The sequence below is a fragment of the Leuresthes tenuis genome, unplaced genomic scaffold (assembly GCF_036924035.1).
Source record: "Leuresthes tenuis unplaced genomic scaffold, fLeuTen1.0.hap1 SCAF_66, whole genome shotgun sequence".
Taxonomy (NCBI): domain Eukaryota; kingdom Metazoa; phylum Chordata; class Actinopteri; order Atheriniformes; family Atherinopsidae; genus Leuresthes; species Leuresthes tenuis.
Genome location: NW_027325420.1, coordinates 61,807 through 79,910, shown reverse-complemented (window position 1 = coordinate 79,910; position 18,104 = coordinate 61,807). Strand labels below are relative to the sequence as shown.

The window sequence follows — 18,104 nt, the reverse complement described above, 5'->3', positions numbered from 1 at the left end:
GCTGAGAATTTATTTATGAGTGTGATCGTGTGAGTGAGAGACGTCTGTGAGTTCTGAAGGAAAAGTAATACATCATCAGCATAAAGACTTATTTTATGCTCAATATTTTGGGATTGGATGCCTTTAATATTTCTATCTTGTCTGATAGAAGCTGCTAAAGGTTTGATGAAAATAGCAAAAAGTGAGGGAGAAAGTGGGCAACCTTGTCTTGTACCTCTCTGCAGACTGAAGCTTGGAGAAGTTTGATCATTTGTCCTGACACTTGCATTTGGGGAGCTATATAATATCCTTATCCAGTTGATGAAGTGTGACCCAAACCCGAATTTGTTTAATGCTGCGAATAAAAGTTTCCAGTTCACTCCATCAAATGCTTTTTCTGCATCTATAGAGTCGATTGTGGCTTCCAAGTTGTTGATGGTAGAATAGTCTTTGAGATTAATGATCCGGTTTGTGAATGAACCGTTGTGCCTACTGCTCTTCAGCCTGTCAAATGAAATGTATAATTTGAAACGTGACAAATGAACGAAGACCCAAGGAGTTGAGTCGTAAACAAATCAATACTGTTTCCTGTGCAAGGACCCGTCAGCCGAGGAGTTGAGTCATGAACGAATCAATACTGTTTCCTTTGCGAGGACCCGTCTCCCGAGGAGTTGAGTCGTGAACGAATCAATACTGTTTCCTGTCCTGCTGACTGAGCTTATGAAGCTGCCGCCTGCCATGTGGTGAGGAAGGGTACTGCATGAAAATGAACGAATCACTCACTGAGACAACTCGTTACTCCCGAGTCATATAAAAAATTAGTTTATATCGAACGAATCGCTCACGAACGACACATCACTATCTATTTGACGAGTTATGCATGAATTCGGATTTTGCAATAAAATTAATTCCTTCTCTCAAACCAAGTTCAAACTGCTTTGTCCTTCATATTTATCTACTTCTAATCTAGTTTCAACAATAAACAACACTGTATTTTGTAGTATGAAAAAGAACCAGACCTAATTTTCAGCAATTAGCTTCTCTCGAGGAGATATGAAGGAATACAGATTTTGCTATAAAATGAAATACTTCTATCAAACTGACTTAAAACGGTTTGTTCTTATTTCTTCATTTCTGATGAAGTTTCAACAATAAACAACAAACTTTGTATTATGAGAAAGAACCAGACTTATTCTTCAGGAATCCGAAAATAAGCTCTATTTCACGAGTTATGCACAAATTCGGATTCTCCTATAAAACAAATTCCTTAACTCAAACCAAGTTAAGACTGCTTTGTCCTTCATATTTATTCATGTCTAATCAAGTTTCAACAATAAACAACGTTGTACTTTGTAGAATGAGAAAGAACTTCTTCAGCAATAAGCATCTCTCGACATATGACGAAATACAGATTTTGCTATAAAATTAATTCCTTCTATCAGCCTGACTTAAAACTGTTTGTCCTCCTTATTTATCCACTTCAAATCAAATTTCAAAAATTAAAAAAATTTTGTAGTTTGAGAAAGAACAACTTAATCTTCAGCTATCAGTATAAAAAGAGGGTAAGAAAAGGTGCAAATGCCAACCATACATCACTAAAAGGTGGAGCGGAAGTATTCGGCTGCAAGTAGGTGTGACTGTTCGACCATAATTTGTAAAAAGCGGGTAAGAAAAGGTTCGAATGCCCGACTATATATTAACAAAAGCGGAAGGAGAGATCTTCGGATGAGAGTGGGTGAGAATTTCCAACCATAATCTATAAAATGCGGTGAAAAAAAAGGTGTGAATACCCCATAGAACACTAAAAGGTGGAGCGGAAGTGTTCGGCTGCAAGAAGGTGTGAATGTCCGACTATATTTGGTGAAAAGCAGGTGAAGCAACGTCTGAATGCCCAACCTTACATCATCAAAAGCGAGATCAGAGGTGTTTGGCTGCAAGAAGGCCATAGTTTGCCAAAAGCGGGTAAGGTGCGAATGACCGACTAAATATCAACAAAAGTGGGGGCGGAGGTCTTCGGATGCAAGTGGGTGTGAATATCCCACCATACAAGTATGGTGTAGAGGAAGCTGTGAATGGCCGACCATAGTAGAAAGCGGGTGAGAGAAGGTGCGAATGTCAAACCATACATGATCAAAACAGTGAGCGGAGGTGTTTGGCTGCGACAAGGTGTGAATGTCCACCCATAATTAATGAAAAGCGGGCAACAAGTAGGTTCGAATGCCCAACCATACATCATCAAAAGCAGGAGTGGATGTGTTCGGCTACAAGAAGGTTTGAATATCCGACCATAGTTTGTAAAAAGCGGGTAAGAAAAGGTTTGAATGCCCGAACATACACCATCAAAAGAGGGAGCGGAGGGGTTCCGCTGTAAGAAGGTGTGAATGTCCGACCATAGTTGGTAAAAAGCGGGTAAGAAAAGGTTAAAATACCCGACTGTACACAATCAATAGCGGGAGCGGAGTTGTTCGGCTACTAAAAGGTGTGAAAGTCCGACCAGGGTTTGTAAAAAGCGGGTAAGAAAAGGTGCGAATGCCCGACAATGTATGATCAAAAGAGGGAGCGGAGGTGTTCAGCTGCAAGAAGGTCTGAATGTCCATCAATAATTGCTAGAAAACATGAAAGAAAATTTTCTAATATCAAACCGCACATGATCATAAGCGGGAGAGGAGGTGTTCAGCTGCAAGAAGGTGTGAATGTCCACCCATAATTACTGAAAAATGGTTTGTAAAAAGCGGGTAAGAAAAGGTATGAATGCCTGACTATACACCATCAAATGCGGGAACGGAGGTGTTCGGCTCTGAGTAGGTGTGAATGTCCGACCATAATTGCTGAAAAATGTGTTAGAAAAGGTAAGAATGCCGGTCCATACATCATCAAAAGCGAGAAAGGTGGTGTTCGGCTGCAAGTAGGTGTGAATGTCCAGCCATAATTACTCACAAACGGGTAAGAAAAGGTAGTATTGCCAGACCATACATGATCAAAACAGGGAGCGGAGGTGGTTCAGCTGCAAGAAGGTGTGAATGTCCGACTAAAGTTTGTAAAAAGCGGATAAGACAAGGTGCGAATGCCTGACAATGTATGATCAAAAGAGTGAGCGGAGGTTTTCGGCTGCAAGAAGTTCTGAATGTCTACCCATAATTCCTGAAAAATGGGTAAAAAAAGGGTCCGAATGCCCAACCATACATCATCAAAAGCAGGAGTGGATGTTTTCGGCTACAAGAAGGTTTGAATGTCCATCAATAATTGCTTAAAACAGGAATGAAAATTTTCGAATATCAAACCGCACATGATCATAAGCGGGAGAGGAGGTGTTCAGCTGCAAGAAGGTGTGAATGTCCACCCATAATTCCTGAAAAATGGGTAAAAAAAGGTGCGAATGCCCAACCATACATTATCAAAAGCAGGTGTGAATGTCAGATCATAATTTGCAAAAAGCTGATGAGAAAAGGTGAGAATGCCTGACTATACACCATCAAATGCGGGAGCAGAGGTGTTCGGCTCTGAGTAGGCGTGAATGTCCGACCATAATTGCTGAAAAATGTGTTAGAAAAGGTAAGAATGCCGGAACATACATCATCAAAAGCGGGAGAGGTGGTGTTCAGCTGCAAAAAGGTGTGAATGTTCGACTAAAGTTTGTAAAAAGCGGGTAAGACAAGGTCCGAATGCCCGAACATACACCATCAAAAGAGGGAGCGGAGGTGTTCCGCTGTAAGAAGGTGTGAATGTCCAAACCATAGTTGGTAAAAACCGGGTAAGAAAAGGTTGAAATACCCGACTGTACACAATCAAAAGAGGGAGCGGAGTTGTTCAGCTAAGAGATGGTGTGAAAGTCCGACCATGGTTTGTAAAAAGCGGGTAAGAAAAGGTTCGTATGCCCTAATATACACTATCAAAAGCAGAAGCGGAGGTGTTCGGCTGCAAGAAGGTGTGAACGTCCAACCAAAGTTTGTAAAAAGCAGTTAAGAAAAGTTTCGAATATCTAACCAAACATAATCAAAAGCGGGAGCAGAGCTGTTCGACTGCAAGTAGGTGTGAATGTCAGATCATAATTTGCAAAAAGCTGATGAGAAAGGGTGAGAATGCCTGACTATACACCATCAAATGCGGTAGCGGAGTTGTTCGGCTGTGAGTAGGTGTGAATGTCCGACCATAATTGCTGGAAAATGTGTTAGAAAAGGTAAGAATGCCGGTCCATACATCATCAAAAGCGGGAGAGGTGGTGTTCGGCTGCAAGTAGGTGTGAATGTCCAGCCATAATTACTCCCAAACGGGTAACACCGAGAGTCCGAAAAGGAAATATAGATCACCCTACTCACTTTTCACCTAAAGAAATGAAGGAAGAGCTAGTTTCCCAAGAAATAACCTGAGTGTGTAATTTGTTCTACTTTCCTTTATCCTTTTAATGGTTCTCACCTTCTCAACACTAAATGTGAGAAGTGTGAAATCAAAGACAAGAGCCCAGAGTATTTTATCCTTCTTAGACTCCATAAAATCAGATGTGTTTTTAATACAAGAATGTGGACTACCTTTTTTAAAAAACCATAGACAATGGGAGGAAATGTGGCCCCATTTATCGATATGGAGTGGTTCAAATCAAAATAAAAATGATGGTGTGGCCATTCTAATTAAAAATCCGCATGTTCTGGTGAAAGGTAGCACAGTGGTGAGAGACGGACGGGCACTTTTAGCACACTTGAATTTTATGGGGCAAGACTTTAACCTCTTAAATATTTATGGTTTCAATGGAAAAATGACAGGTATGACCTTTTAGAAGATATACAGCTTTACATGCTAGGGCAAGTACCTTTAGTTGTAGCAGGATTTTAACTGTATCTTGAGCAGGAAAGATAGAAAAAGAGCAGGGGGAGATTTTAAAGTGGATAAGACTTCGATTTTACTTCAGGGCATATGCAGGGATTTTAAGCTTACTGACTGTTTTAAAACCATGCATCCCAGAGAGGAGGGCTTCACCTGGTTTAGTCATGATGGCACCAGAGCCTCTCGCATCGATTATTTCTTTACTAGAGATTGCCCACCCACTGATGTTAGATTAACCCCTGTTTTCTTTTCAAACCACCTTATGCTCTCCTGCACCCTTTCACCCCCTTCTGGTGTGACGGTAGGACGTGGTCTGTGGAAACTCAACTGTTCCCTGTTGGAGGATGAAATCATAGTCAGTCAGTACAGGGAATGTTATAAAGAGTGGCAGACCCTTCAAGACCTCTACGAAACACATGCACAATGGTGGGAAATGGTGAAGGAAACGACCCAGACTTTTTTTAAACAGCAAGGTAAACGTAAAAAAAGGAAAGAGAATAGATGTATGATGGGACAACAGAAACGCTTACAGCGCTACTTTAAACTAAATCAGTGTGGCATAAACTTTAATGAAGAAATCAAAGATGTCAAAAAGGAAATGTCAGTTTTAGCAGAAATAAAGAGTAAAGGAATTTTTGTAAGAAGCAGGGAGCAGGAAATTGAGGAAGGTGAAAAATGCACACGGTACTTTTTTAAGAAAGTTATAAATAAAAAGGAGTGTATTCAAAATCTAAAAAGAGAAGATGGGTTTTGAACAAAATCCACACAAGAGATGATTGAAACTGTACATACCTTTTATAGTAACATGTACAAAGAGAAACCAGTGCACTTGGAAACATCGGCAGAAATTTTAAAATTCGTTGACAAAACCGTAAAAGAGAATGCACACTTGACACAGGATTTTACTGCTTTAGAGTTAAAAAAAATGCCTAACAGGTTTTAAGAGAAGTCGAGCTCCGGGTTTAGACGGGCTTCCTGCAGAATTCTATCTGACCTTTTGGGACCTTTTATCATCAGACATTTTAGATGTTTTTAAAGATTTTGAAAAACTCGACCGACTGCCTGACAGTTTTAGAGTGGGAATAGTGACTCTACTTTATAAAAAAAATGATAAGACTGACCTAAAGAATTGGAGGCCCATCACACTTTTAAACTTTGACTGTAAACTTTTTAGCAAGGTTTTAGCGACACGGATGTCCTCTGTTTTAGAGGAGGTAATTCACCCAGACCAGGCTTGTGCAATCTCAGGGAGACAACTCACTGACAGCCTCGTACTGATTCGAGACATCATTGATTACGATAGAGAAAGAAACACCCGGCTTGTCATCTTAAATTTAGACTTTGAAAAAGCTTTTCATCAGGTCTCGCATCAATATCTCTTTCAGGTGTTGCAGCCATCGAATAGGACCCTGAAACTTCCATCCTGCACCGCTGTTTGCTTTTTCACAAGAGCAGAGAAGATCGCACCGTTCCCAGCGGCACTGCAGTACCGGGTCGATGCTTGGAGTGAACGGAGCCAGCTCCTTTTTCAACTCCTATTGCTAAAAATCCATTTAATATGTAGTCCTCGTATAGAGGACATATCAAATATTAAACTGATAAGAACAGATACCACACTTGATCTTAGCCAAAAGGCCGAGAAGCGATAACTGTCCACTGGTTCACGTCCGAGGGCCCTTCCTGGCACAATGCGCACTTGTAGCGGTGTTCTTTTTAGTGTCACTTTGCACCTCCGCACTGAGCACTCTTCAGCCCTTTTAAATGGTATAACTTTGCACTCCTGCACGCTCCAGCAAGCACCATTCAAGCAACAACGTCAGCACAGTCGCAACAAGTAAGGCGACTCTACTCAGAGAAGTCACTCTGCACAGTAACAAGATTTCTTTTGCACAGACAGAAAGGGCTTCACCCGCAAAGGTAAAGCCTGCCAAAAATAGAAACAACTCACTAGTGCTGCTCTCCACGGAAGTCTTTAGTAAAAGGCAAAAGACTTGTACGTTATGAAGAGAAACCAGAGTACGATTATCCGTCACTGCAGGAGCAGGGCATCAGGCTAGTTGGCATAGCCACCTTCCCCATGGTGAGCTTTGCTTGGTAGAGACGTTTGCTCCCCCCCCCTTGCTCCTCGGCTGACCAAGTAGGGACAATCGGGCCCTATTCGATGGCTGCCTTGTCTTTTACTCTGTGCAAAAGACAAGGCAGCAACAAAAACACCATGGGAACACCGTATTGAGGCTTTTTTCTGACCGCTCATTCGGTGTCGCGTTTCTTTCAAGCAATTCTCCCGGTTAGCCCGCACTCGGCTTGCTCCCAGAGCCGTATTAAAGTCTACTTCGCATTCACACTCTCTTCTCAGCAGACTAAAAGAAACTTCCATCCTGCACCGCTGTTTGCTTTTTCACTAGAGCAGAGAAGAGCGCACCGTTCCCAGCGGCACTGCAGTACTGGGTCGATGTTTGGAGTGAACGGAGCAAGCTCCTTTTTCAACTCCTATTGCTAAAAATCCATTTAATATGTAGTCCTCGTATAGAGGACATATCAGAAATTAAACTGATAAGAACAGATATTACACTTGATCTGAGCTAAAAGACCGAGAAGCGATAACTGTCCACTGGTTCACGTCCGAGGGCCCTTCCTGGCACAATGCGCACTTGTAGCGGTGTTCTTTTTATGGCCATAGGTGGCCAGAGTGTCACTTTGCACCTCCGCCCACCCGCTGCACTGAGCACTCTTCAGCCCTTTCAAATGGTATAAATTTGCACTCCCGCACGCTCCAGCAAGCACCATTCAAGCAACAACTTTGCACTCCAGCTTCGAACATCGGCACAGTCGCAACAAGTAAGGCGACTCTACTCAGAGAAGTCACTCTGCACAGTAACAAGATTTCTTTTGCACAGACAAAAAGGGCTTCACCCGCAAAGGTAAAGCCTGCCAAAAATAGAAACAACTCATTAGTGCTGCTCTCCACGGAAGTCTTTAGTAAAAGGCGAAAGACTTGTACGTTATGAAGAGAAACCAGAGTACGATTATCCGTCACTGCAGGAGCAGGGCATCAGGCTAGTTGGCATAGCCACCTTCCCCATGGTGAGCTTTGCTTGGTGGAGACGCTTGCTCCCCCCCCTTGCTCCTCGGCTGACCAAGTAGGAACAATCGGGCCCTATTCGATGGCTGCCTTGTCTTTTACTCTGTGCAAAAGAAAAGGCAGCAACAAAAACACCATGGGAACACCGTATTGAGGCTTTTTTCTGACCGCTCATTCGGTGTCGCGTTTCTTTCAAGCAATTCTCCCGGTTAGCCCGCACTCGGATTGCGCCCATTTATTTATTTCTGTTTACAATATATGACATGAACTGAACTGAACCGGACCGGGGGACAAGGAAAGAAGAAGAGGAAAGAAGAGGAAACAGAACAAAAATAGAAACAAAAACCAGACAACCAGCTGCTACACCTGTAAAAAACAAAACAGACAACAATCCATGGCCTATGAGGGGAATCCAGCCTTAGCGCCACCAGGAGCACCTGAAAGCAGACAAGCAGAGAAAAAACAAACACACAAACAAACAAAAACAAGCACAAGAAGCGGCAATCGCATACAACACAGCTGTGGATATAGATGACCTGAGACGACATGATAATACATCAACTGCTTAGTGACCATGCTACTGGACTAATGAATGTGTGTGTGTGTGTGTGAGAACATGCAACACCCATGGCACGGGACCTACATGATAACCGTGCTTAGTTATGAGTGTATAAGCGTACAGGGCCACAATCCACAGCCCCCCCCCCCAAGCAATCAGAAGCAGGCAGAGAGGGCCACAAGACCCAGGCCACCAGCAGCCCCCACAGAGCACAGAACCCAGGCAGCCAGGCAGCCCACCGCAGGGGCAACCACGCATCCACCCAGAAGACTGCAGAGGAAGCCCCCGGAAAGAGCCCCCATAAGCATAGGGCAGAGGCACTCCGGGAACCAGGGGTAACAGCCCACCGACCCCGCCAGGCCCCAGCCGCCCAGACATGGGCCGTGCACTGGACCTGGGCCCCAGGAGCCCGAGCGCCCCCAAACCCCCCGGCAGAGGCCCCACCCAATACCCAGGAGGGCCAAGCGCCCCAGACAGCCACAAAGTGGGTCAGCGCCTGCCCCAGCGCCCCTGGCCAAGTGCCCTGGGAGTCAAGACGTGCCCACAGGTGGGTGAAGTCGCGAGCAGTGGGGAGAGGCAACGCTGATGCCCCATCGGGAGAAACACAGGCAGGCCAGGCGACAGCAAGTCCCAGATCCAGGCCCAATCATTACCACACACACTTTCACGTCCCATACATCCACACATCCACACATCCTACCTCCCTCGAATCTGCTGGGGTGTAGTGCAGCGGGCACACCAGGAGGCCAGCAACCCCCCAGCCACCACAGACCCCGAACCAGCAGAACAATTAATTAATCCTCCTGGCCCCTCCTGCCCCGAGCAGACACCAGGAAGCAGGGGTGTGCGAAGAAGACCCCTCCCCTCACCCTTCTGGCTCTTCAATATTTTCTAATAGTGAGCAATTAAAATTGAGGGGCAGCCAAACTTGTAGAACTGGGAGCGCGGCACTCTGGGCAGCCTACATACCCAAAGAGCCCCGCCCACCAGATGCCACTCAGTGTAACCACCCCCCAAGACCTAATGTGTGTGTGTGAGTGTGTTTGATAAGTAGTAATGTCTAAGGTGTAATTAAAACAGGGGCAGGGAACTGCAGAGTGCAACCAAAGGGGACCACCTACGTGGCCCCATCCACTACACCCCACCGAACACACACGCCCCCAAAACCCTTCATGTGTGAGTGTGTGCTGTGTACAGGAGCCAGAAGGGAGGGGGGTATGGGGATATATACCGGGGGAGCTACTCTCCCCCAGAGAGGGCAGCCAGGGACTGGCTGCAATAGGCATCCCCGCTACCTGGGAGCCAACAATGGGCAGGAGGGCCTGATGTCCACCAGGCTCGGGGCCTGCAGCGACCATATTCCGGGAGCTACTGTACCCCCAGAAGGTACGCATCCCGCCCCACCCCACTCAACCCAACCCCACCCAGGAGGACCTCTACAAAAAACAAACAAACAAACCACCCGGTCACACCAGTCGCAGCAGCCCGGGCCTGAGACCCAACATCACCCAGCAACCCACCACCACCACTATGTGATAAAACTAATCAGAGGGGACCAGAGAGAATGAAATTCAGCCAATTGATGTTTTGAGGAGGCAGACATTGTTTCCATGCTAATATAATCTAAAAGAAAATTTCTAAACTGGTTAATACACAGATTGTTCTTCGCTTTCCAGTTCATGAGAATAGTTTTCTTTGCGATACATAACACTGTGACAACCATGTGTGCTGAGTTAATTTCCATGTTGATGTTGTCTAAGTCACCCAGTATGCACAGTGTGGGGCATGCAGGGATGCTACACTTTAGCCATGTTGATAGGTCCTCACAGACTTCAAGCCAGAACTTCTGGACAGGCGCAGAAAACCACAAAGCGTGTGCATAATCATCAGGTGTGTTATCTGTGCAATGTGAGCAGATGTTTGAGTGTGTTAGACCCATCCTGAACATCCTTTGTCCTGTATAGTGTGTTCTATGAAGGATTTTGTATTGTATGAGCTGTAAATTAGGATTTCGAGTCTTTATGAAGGTGTTCAAACATATTTGTGGTTAGAAGCTATGACCAGAACTGATGGATAAATCTGCCTCCCATTTTGAGGATGGAAGAGACATTGTGTCATCTATCTTAGACAATAATTTATATATTTTTGATAGTAGTTTTGGGGTACAGATGCTTAGAAATTCTGCTACCCTAGTCGGGGGTTGTAAGTCTGGTTGGTGGAGGATATATCCATCCATCCATCCATCATCTGCCGCTTATCCGGGGGTCGGGTCGCGGGGGCAGCAGCTTGAGCAGAGAAACCCAGACGTCTCTGTCCCCGGCCACTTCCTCCAGCTCTTCCGGGGGGACCCCGAGGCGTTCCCAGGCCAGCCGAGAGACATAGTCTCTCCAACGTGTCCTGGGTCTCCCCCGGGATCTCCTCCCAGTGGGACGTGCCCGGAACACCTCCCCAGGGAGGCGCCCAGGGGGCATCCTAACCAGATGCCCGAGCCACCTCATCTGACTCCTCTCAATGCGGAGGAGCAGCGGTTCTACTCCGAGCCCCTCCCGGATGACTGAGCTTCTCACCCTATCTCTAAGGGAGAGCCCAGACACCCTGCGGAGGAAACCCATTTCGGCCGCTTGTATTCGCGATCTTGTTCTTTCGGTCACTACCCACAACTCGTGACCATAGGTGAGGATGGGAACGTAGATTGACCAGTAAGTAGAGAGCTTCGCCTTCTGGCTCAGCTCCCTCTTCACAACGATGGGTCGGTGCAGAGCCTGCAACACTGCAGGCGCCGCACCGATCCGCCCGTCAATCTCCCGCTCCATTCGTCCGTCACTCGTGAACAAGACCCCGAGATACTTGAACTCCTCCTCTTGGGGAAGGATCTCATTCCCGACCCGGAGAGAGCATTCCACCCTTTTCCGGCTGAGAACCATAGTCTCGGATTTGGAGGTGCTGATTCTCATCCCAGCCGCTTCACACTCGGCTGCGAATCACTCCAGTGAGAGCTGAAGGTCACGGCCTGACGACGCTAACAGAACCACATCATCAGCAAAAAGCAGAGACCCGATTCTGAGGTCGCCAAATGGGACACCCTCAACGCCCTGGCTCCGCCTAGAAATTCTGTCCATAAAAGTTAGGAACAGAATCGGTGACAAAGGGCAGCCCTGACGGAGTCCAACTCTCACCGGAAACGTATCCGACTTACTGCCGGCAATGCGGACCAAACTCTGGCACCGGTCATACAGAGACCGAACGGCCCCTATCAAGGGGTCCGGCACTCCATATTCCCGGAGCACCCCCCACAGGACTCCACGAGGGACACGGTCGAACGCTTTCTCCAAGTCCACAAAACACATGTAGACTGGTTAGGCGAACTCCCATGCACCCTCCAGGATCCTGCTGAGGGTATAGAGCTGGTCCACTGTTCCACGGCCAGGACGAAAGCCACACTGCATCTCCTGAATCCGAGGCCCGATTATCCGACGGATCCTCCTCTCCAATACCCCCGAATAGACCTTACCAGGGAGGCTGAGGAGTGTGATACCCCTATAGTTGGAACACACCCTCCGGTCCCCCTTTTTAAAGAGGGGGACCACCACCCCAATCTGCCAGTCCAGAGGCACTGTCCCCGATGTCCACGCGATACTGCAGAGGCGTGTCAGCCAAGACAGCCCTACAACATCCAGAGCCTGGAGAAACTCAGGACGGACCTCATCCACCCCCGGGGCCTTGCCACCGAGGAGCTTTTTAACCACCTCGGCAACCTCAGCCCCAGAAATGGGAGGCCCCGTCTCCGAGCTCTCCGACTCTGCCTCTTCCGAGCACGTGTTGGTAGGATTGAGGAGTTCCTCGAAGTACTCCCCCCACCGACTCACAACATCCCTAGTTGAGGTCAGCAAAGCCCCGTCCCCACTGTAAACAGTGTTGACTGTGAGCCGCTTCCCCCCCCCTGAGACGCCGGATGGTAGACCAGAATCTTTTCGAGGCCGTCCGGAAATCGTTCTCCATGGTCTCACCGAACTCCTCCCAGGCCCGAGTTTTTGCCTCAGCAACCGCCGAAGCCGTGGCCCGTCTGGCCCGTCGGTACCTATCAGCTTCTTCCAGGGTCCCACTGGCCAAAAAGGCCCGATAGGACTCCTTCTTCAGCTGTCCACCAGCAGGTTCGAGGGTTGCCGCCACGACAGGCACCGACCACCTTACGGCCACAACTCCGACCAGCTGCCTCGGCAATGGAGTCACGGAACATGGCCCATTCGGACTCAATGTCCCCCACCTCAAATATGGTTGAAGCTCTGCCGGAGGTGGGAGTTAAAGCTCCTTCTGACGGGGGATTCTGACAAACGCTACCAGCAGACCCTCACAATACGTTTGGGCCTGCCAGGTCTGATCGGCATCCTCCCCCACCAGCGGAGCCAACTCACCACCAGGTGGTGATCAGTTGACAGCTCCGCCCCTCTCTTCACCCGAGTGTCCAGGACATACGGCCGCAAGTCCGATGATACAACCACAAAGTTGATCATCGAACTGCGGCCAAGGGTGTCCTGGTGCCAAGTGCACATATGGACACCCTTATGCCTGAACATGGTGTTCGTTATGGACAGTCTATGACTGGCACAGTGGTCCAACAACATAACACCACTCTGATTGAGATCGGGGGGGCCGTTCCTCCCAATCACACCCCTCCAGGTCTCACTGTCATTGCCCACGTGAGCATTGAAGTCCCCCAGCAGAATGAGGGAGTTTCCGGTAGGAGCATTCTCCAGTGCCTCCCCCAGAGACTCCAAAAAGGGTATGTACTCTGAACTGCTGTTTGGCGCATAGGCACAAACAACAGTCAGGACTCGTCCCCCCACCCAAAGGCGGAGGGAGGCTACCCTCTCGTTCACTGGGGTAAACCCCAATGTACTGGCACACAGCCGGGGGGCAATAAGTATGCCCACACCTGCTCTGCGCCTCTCACCACGGGCAACTCCAGAGTGGAAGAGAGTCCAACCCCTCTCAAGAGTACTGGTTCCAGATCCCAAGCCGTGCGTCGAGGTGAGTCCGACTATATCTAACGGTCTGATGAAGTTTCAACAATAAACAACAAACTTTGTATTATGAGAAAGAACCAGACTCATTCTTCAGGAATCCGAAAATAAGCTCTATTTTACGAGTTATGCACGAATTCGGATTCTCCTATAAAACGAATTCCTTAACTCAAACCAAGTTAAGACTGCTTTGTCCTTCATATTTATTCATGTCTAATCAAGTTTCAATGATAAACAACGTTGTACTTTGTAGAATGAGAAAGAACTTCTTCAGCAATAAGCATCTCTCGACAAATGACGAAATACAGATTTTGCTATAAAATTAATTGCTATCAGCCTGACTTAAAACTGTTTGTCTTCCTTATTTATCCACTTCAAATCAAGTTTCAACAATTAAAAAAATTTTGTAGTTTGAGAAAGAACAACTTAATCTTGAGCAATCAGTATAAAAAGAGGGTGGGCAAAGGTGCGAATGTCAAACCATACATGATCAAAACAGGGAGCGGAGGTGTTTGGCTGAGACAAGGTGTGAATGTCCACCCATAATTAATGAAAAGCGGGCAACAAGTAGGTTCGAATGCCCAACCATACATCATCAAAAGCAGGAGTGGATATGTTCGGCTACAAGAAGGTTTGAACGTCTGACCATAGTTTGTAAAAAGCGGGTAAGAAAAGGTTCGAATGCCCAAACATACACCATCAAAGGAGGGAGCGGAGGTGTTCCGCTGTAAGAAGGTGTGAATGTCCGACCATAGTTGGTAAAAAACGGGTAAGAAAAGGTTAAAATACCCGACTGTACACAATCAGTAGCGGGTGCGGAGTTGTTTGGCTACTAAAAGGTGTGAAAGTCCGACCATGGTTTGTAAAAAGCGGGTAAGAAAAGGTGCGAATGCCCGAAAATGTATGATCAAAAGAGGGAGCGGAGGTGTTCGGCTGCAAGAAGGTGTGAATGTACACCCATAATTACTGAAAAATGGGTAAGAAAAGGTGCGAATGCCCAACTATACATAATCAAAAGCAGGAGTGGATGTGTTCGGCTCCAAGAAGGGTTGAATGTCTGACCATAGTTTGTAAAAAGCAGGTAAGAAAAGGTTTGACTGCCCGAACATACACCATCAAAAGAGGGAGCGGAGGTGTTCCGCTGTAAGAAGGTGTGAATGTCCGACCATAGTTGGTAAAAAGCGGGTAAGAAAAGGTTAAAATACCCGACTGTACACAATCAATAGCGGGAGCGGAGTTGTTCGGCTACTAAAAGATGTGAAAGTCCGACTATGGTTTGTAAAAAGCGGGTAAGAAAAGGTGCTAATGCCCGACAATGTATGATCAAAAGAGGGAGCGGAGGTGTTCGGCTGCAAGAAGGTCTGAATGTCCAACCATAATTTGTAAAAACCGGGAAGGAAAGGCTCGAAAGCCCGACTATACACCATCAAAAGCGGGAGCAGAGTGGTTCAGCTGCAAGAAGGTCTGAATGTCCATCAATAATTGCTTTAAAACATGAAAGAAAATTTTCGAATATCATCCGCACATGATCATAAGAAGGAGAGGAGGTGTTCAGCTGCAAGAAGGTGTGAATGTCCACCCATAATTCCTGAAAAATGGGTAAAAAAAGGTGCGAATGCCCAACCATACATTATCAAAAGCAGGTGTGAATGTCAGATCATAATGTGCAAAAAGCTGATGAGAAAGGGTGAGAATGCCCGACTATACACCATCAAATGCGGGAGCGGAGGTGTTCGGCTCTGAGTAGGTGTGAATGTCCGACCATAATTGCTGAAAAATGTGTTAGAAAAGAAAGAATGCCGGACCATACATCATCAAAAGCGAGAGAGGTGGTGTTCGGCTGCAAAAAGGTGTAAATGTTCGACTAAAGTTTGTAAAAAGCGGGTAAGACATGGTGCGAATGCCTGACAAGGTATGATCAAAAGCAGGAGCGGAGGTGTTCAGCTGCAAGAAGGTCTAAATGTCCATCAATAATTGCTAGAAAACATGAAAGAAAATTTTCGAAAATCAAACCGCACATGATCATAAGTGGGAGAGGAGGTGTTCAGCTGCAAGAAGGTGTGAATGTCCACCCATTATTCCGGACAAATGGGTAAAAAAAAGGTGCGAATGCCCAACCATACATCATCAAAAGCAGGAGTGGATGTGTTCGGCTACAAGAAGGTGTGAACGTCCAACCAAAGTTTGTAAAAAGCAGTTAAGAAAAGGTTTGAATATCCAACCAAACATAATCAAAAGCGGGAGCATAGCTTTTCGACTGCAAGTAGGTGTGAATGTCAGATCATAATTTGCAAAAAGCTGATGAGAAAGGGTGAGAATGTCCGGCTGCACACCATCAAATGCGGGAGCGGAGTTGTTCGGCTGTGAGTAGGTGTGAATCTCCGACCGTAATTTCTGAAAAATGTGTTAGAAAAGGTAAGAATGCCGGTCCATACATCATCAAAAGCGAGAGAGGTGGTGTTCGGCTGCAAGTAGGTGTGAATGTCCAGCCATAATTACTCACAAACGGGTAAGAAAAGGTAGTATTGCCAGACCATACATGATCAAAACAGGGAGCGGAGGTGGTTCAGCTGCAAGAAGGTGTGAATGTCCGACTAAAGTTCAAATATATTAACAAAAGCGGGAGGAGAGGTCTTCGGATGAGAGTGGTTGAGAATTTCCAACCATAATCTATAAAATTCGGTGAAAAAAAGGTGTGATAGAACACTAAAAGGTGGAGCGGAAGTGTTCGGCTGCAAGAAGGTGTGAATGTCCGACTATATTTGGTGAAAAGCAGGTGAAGCAAGGTCTGAATGCCCAACCTTACATTATCAAAAGCGAGATCAGAGGTGTTTGGCTGCAAGAAGGCCATAGTTTGCCAAAAGCGGGTAAGCTGCGAATGACCAACTAAATATCAACAAAAGTGGGGGCGGAGGTCTTCGGATGCAACTGGGTGTGAACATCCCACCATACAAGTATGGTGGAGAGGAAGCTGTGAACAGCCGACCATAGTTTGCAAAAAGCGGGTGAGACAAGGTGCGAATGTCCAACCATACATGATCAAAACAGGGAGCGGAGGTGTTTGGCTGTGACAAGGTGTGAATGTCCACCCAAAATTAATGAAAAGCGGGCAAAAAGTAGGTTTGAATGCCCAAGCATACATCATCAAAAGAAGGAGTGGATGTGTTCGGCTACAAGAAGGTTTGAATGTCCGAGCATAGTTTGTAAAAAGCGGGTAAGAAAAGATTCGAATGCCCAAACATACACCATCAAAAGAGGGAGCGGAGGTGTTCCGCTGTAAGAAGGTGTGAATGTCCGACCATAGTTGGTAAAAAGTGGGTAAGAAAAGGTTAAAATACCCGACTGTACACAATCAATAGGGGGAGCGGAGTTGTTCGGCTACAAGAAGGTGTGGAAGTCCAACCATGGTTTGTAAAAAGCTGGTAAGAAAAGGTTCGAATGCCCGAATATATACCATCAAAAGCGGAAGCGGAGGTGTTCGGCTGCAAGAAGGTGTGAACATCCGACCAAAGTTTGTAAAAAGCAGTTAAGAAAAGGTTCGAATATCCAACCAAACATAATCAAAAGCGGGAGCAGAGCTGTTCGACTGCAAGTAGGTGTGAATGTCCAGCCATAATTACTCACAAACGGGTAAGAAAAGGTAGTATTGCCAGACCATACATGATCAAAACAGGGAGCTGAGGTGGTTCAGCACCAAGGTGTGAATGTCTGACTATAGTTTGTAAAAAGCGGGTAAGATAAGGTGCGAATGCCCGGCAATGTATAATCAAAAGAGGGAGCAGAGGTTTTCGGCTACAAGAAGGTTTGAATGTCCGACCATAGTTTGTAAAAAGCGGGTAAGAAAAGGTTAAAATACCCGACTGTACACAATCAATAGCGGGAGCGGAGTTGTTCGGCTACAAGAAGGTGTGAAAGTCCAACCATCGTTTGTAAAAAGCTGGTAAGAAAAGGTTCGAATGCCAGAATATATACCATCAAAAGCGGATGCGGAGGTGTTCGGCTGCAAGAAGGTGTGAACGTCCGACCAAAGTTGGCAAAAAGCAGTAAAGAAAAGGTTCGAATATCCAAACATAATTAAAAGCGAGAGAGATTGTGTTCAGCTGCAAGTAGGTGTGAATATCCAGCCATAATTACTCACAAACGGGTAAGAAAATGTAGTATTGCCAGACCATACATGATCAAAACAGGGAGCTGAGGTGGTTTAGCTGCAAAAAGGGGTGAATGTCCAACTAAAGTTCAAATATATTAACAAAAGCGGGAGGAGAGGTCTTCGGATTAGAGTGGTTGAAATTTCCAACCATAATCTATAAAATGCGGTGAAAAAAAAAGGTTCGGATTTTAGCAAAATCCGAAATCATGCATAACTCCGCAAAAGGAACGTATTGCTCAACCAAAGGGATGCTTCTTTCTCATTCAGGGTAATATGAGGAACTTTATGCTTGATACATTTTAGACATGGATAACTATGAAGGACAAAGCAATTTTAACTTGGTTTGAGCAAAGCAATTCATTTTATAGGAAAATCCGAAATCGTGCAGGACTCATGAAAGTAAGCTTATTCTCGGATTCCTGATCCTCCAGTGTTGCTCTTTCCTATACTGCAAAATACAGCCTTGTTCTTTGTTGAAATCGATATAGACATTGA

At 46.1% G+C, this 18,104-nt stretch overlaps 4 non-coding genes across 4 annotated transcripts; all 4 read right to left on the bottom strand.

The window, feature by feature from the left end:
- Nucleotides 1–6,253: 6,253 nt before the first annotated feature.
- Nucleotides 6,254–6,444, bottom strand: LOC140285962 (U2 spliceosomal RNA). The gene has a single exon (XR_011910892.1). It is a non-coding gene; the product is annotated as a U2 spliceosomal RNA (small nuclear RNA).
- Nucleotides 6,445–6,703: 259 nt separating this feature from the next.
- On the bottom strand, nucleotides 6,704–6,817 carry LOC140285965 (U5 spliceosomal RNA). Its single transcript, XR_011910895.1, has one exon. It is a non-coding gene; the product is annotated as a U5 spliceosomal RNA (small nuclear RNA).
- Nucleotides 6,818–7,208: 391 nt separating this feature from the next.
- LOC140285967 (U2 spliceosomal RNA) lies at nucleotides 7,209–7,399 on the bottom strand. The gene has a single exon (XR_011910896.1). It is a non-coding gene; the product is annotated as a U2 spliceosomal RNA (small nuclear RNA).
- A 308-nt stretch (nucleotides 7,400–7,707) lies between these two features.
- Nucleotides 7,708–7,821, bottom strand: LOC140285970 (U5 spliceosomal RNA). The gene has a single exon (XR_011910899.1). It is a non-coding gene; the product is annotated as a U5 spliceosomal RNA (small nuclear RNA).
- Nucleotides 7,822–18,104: the final 10,283 nt, after the last annotated feature.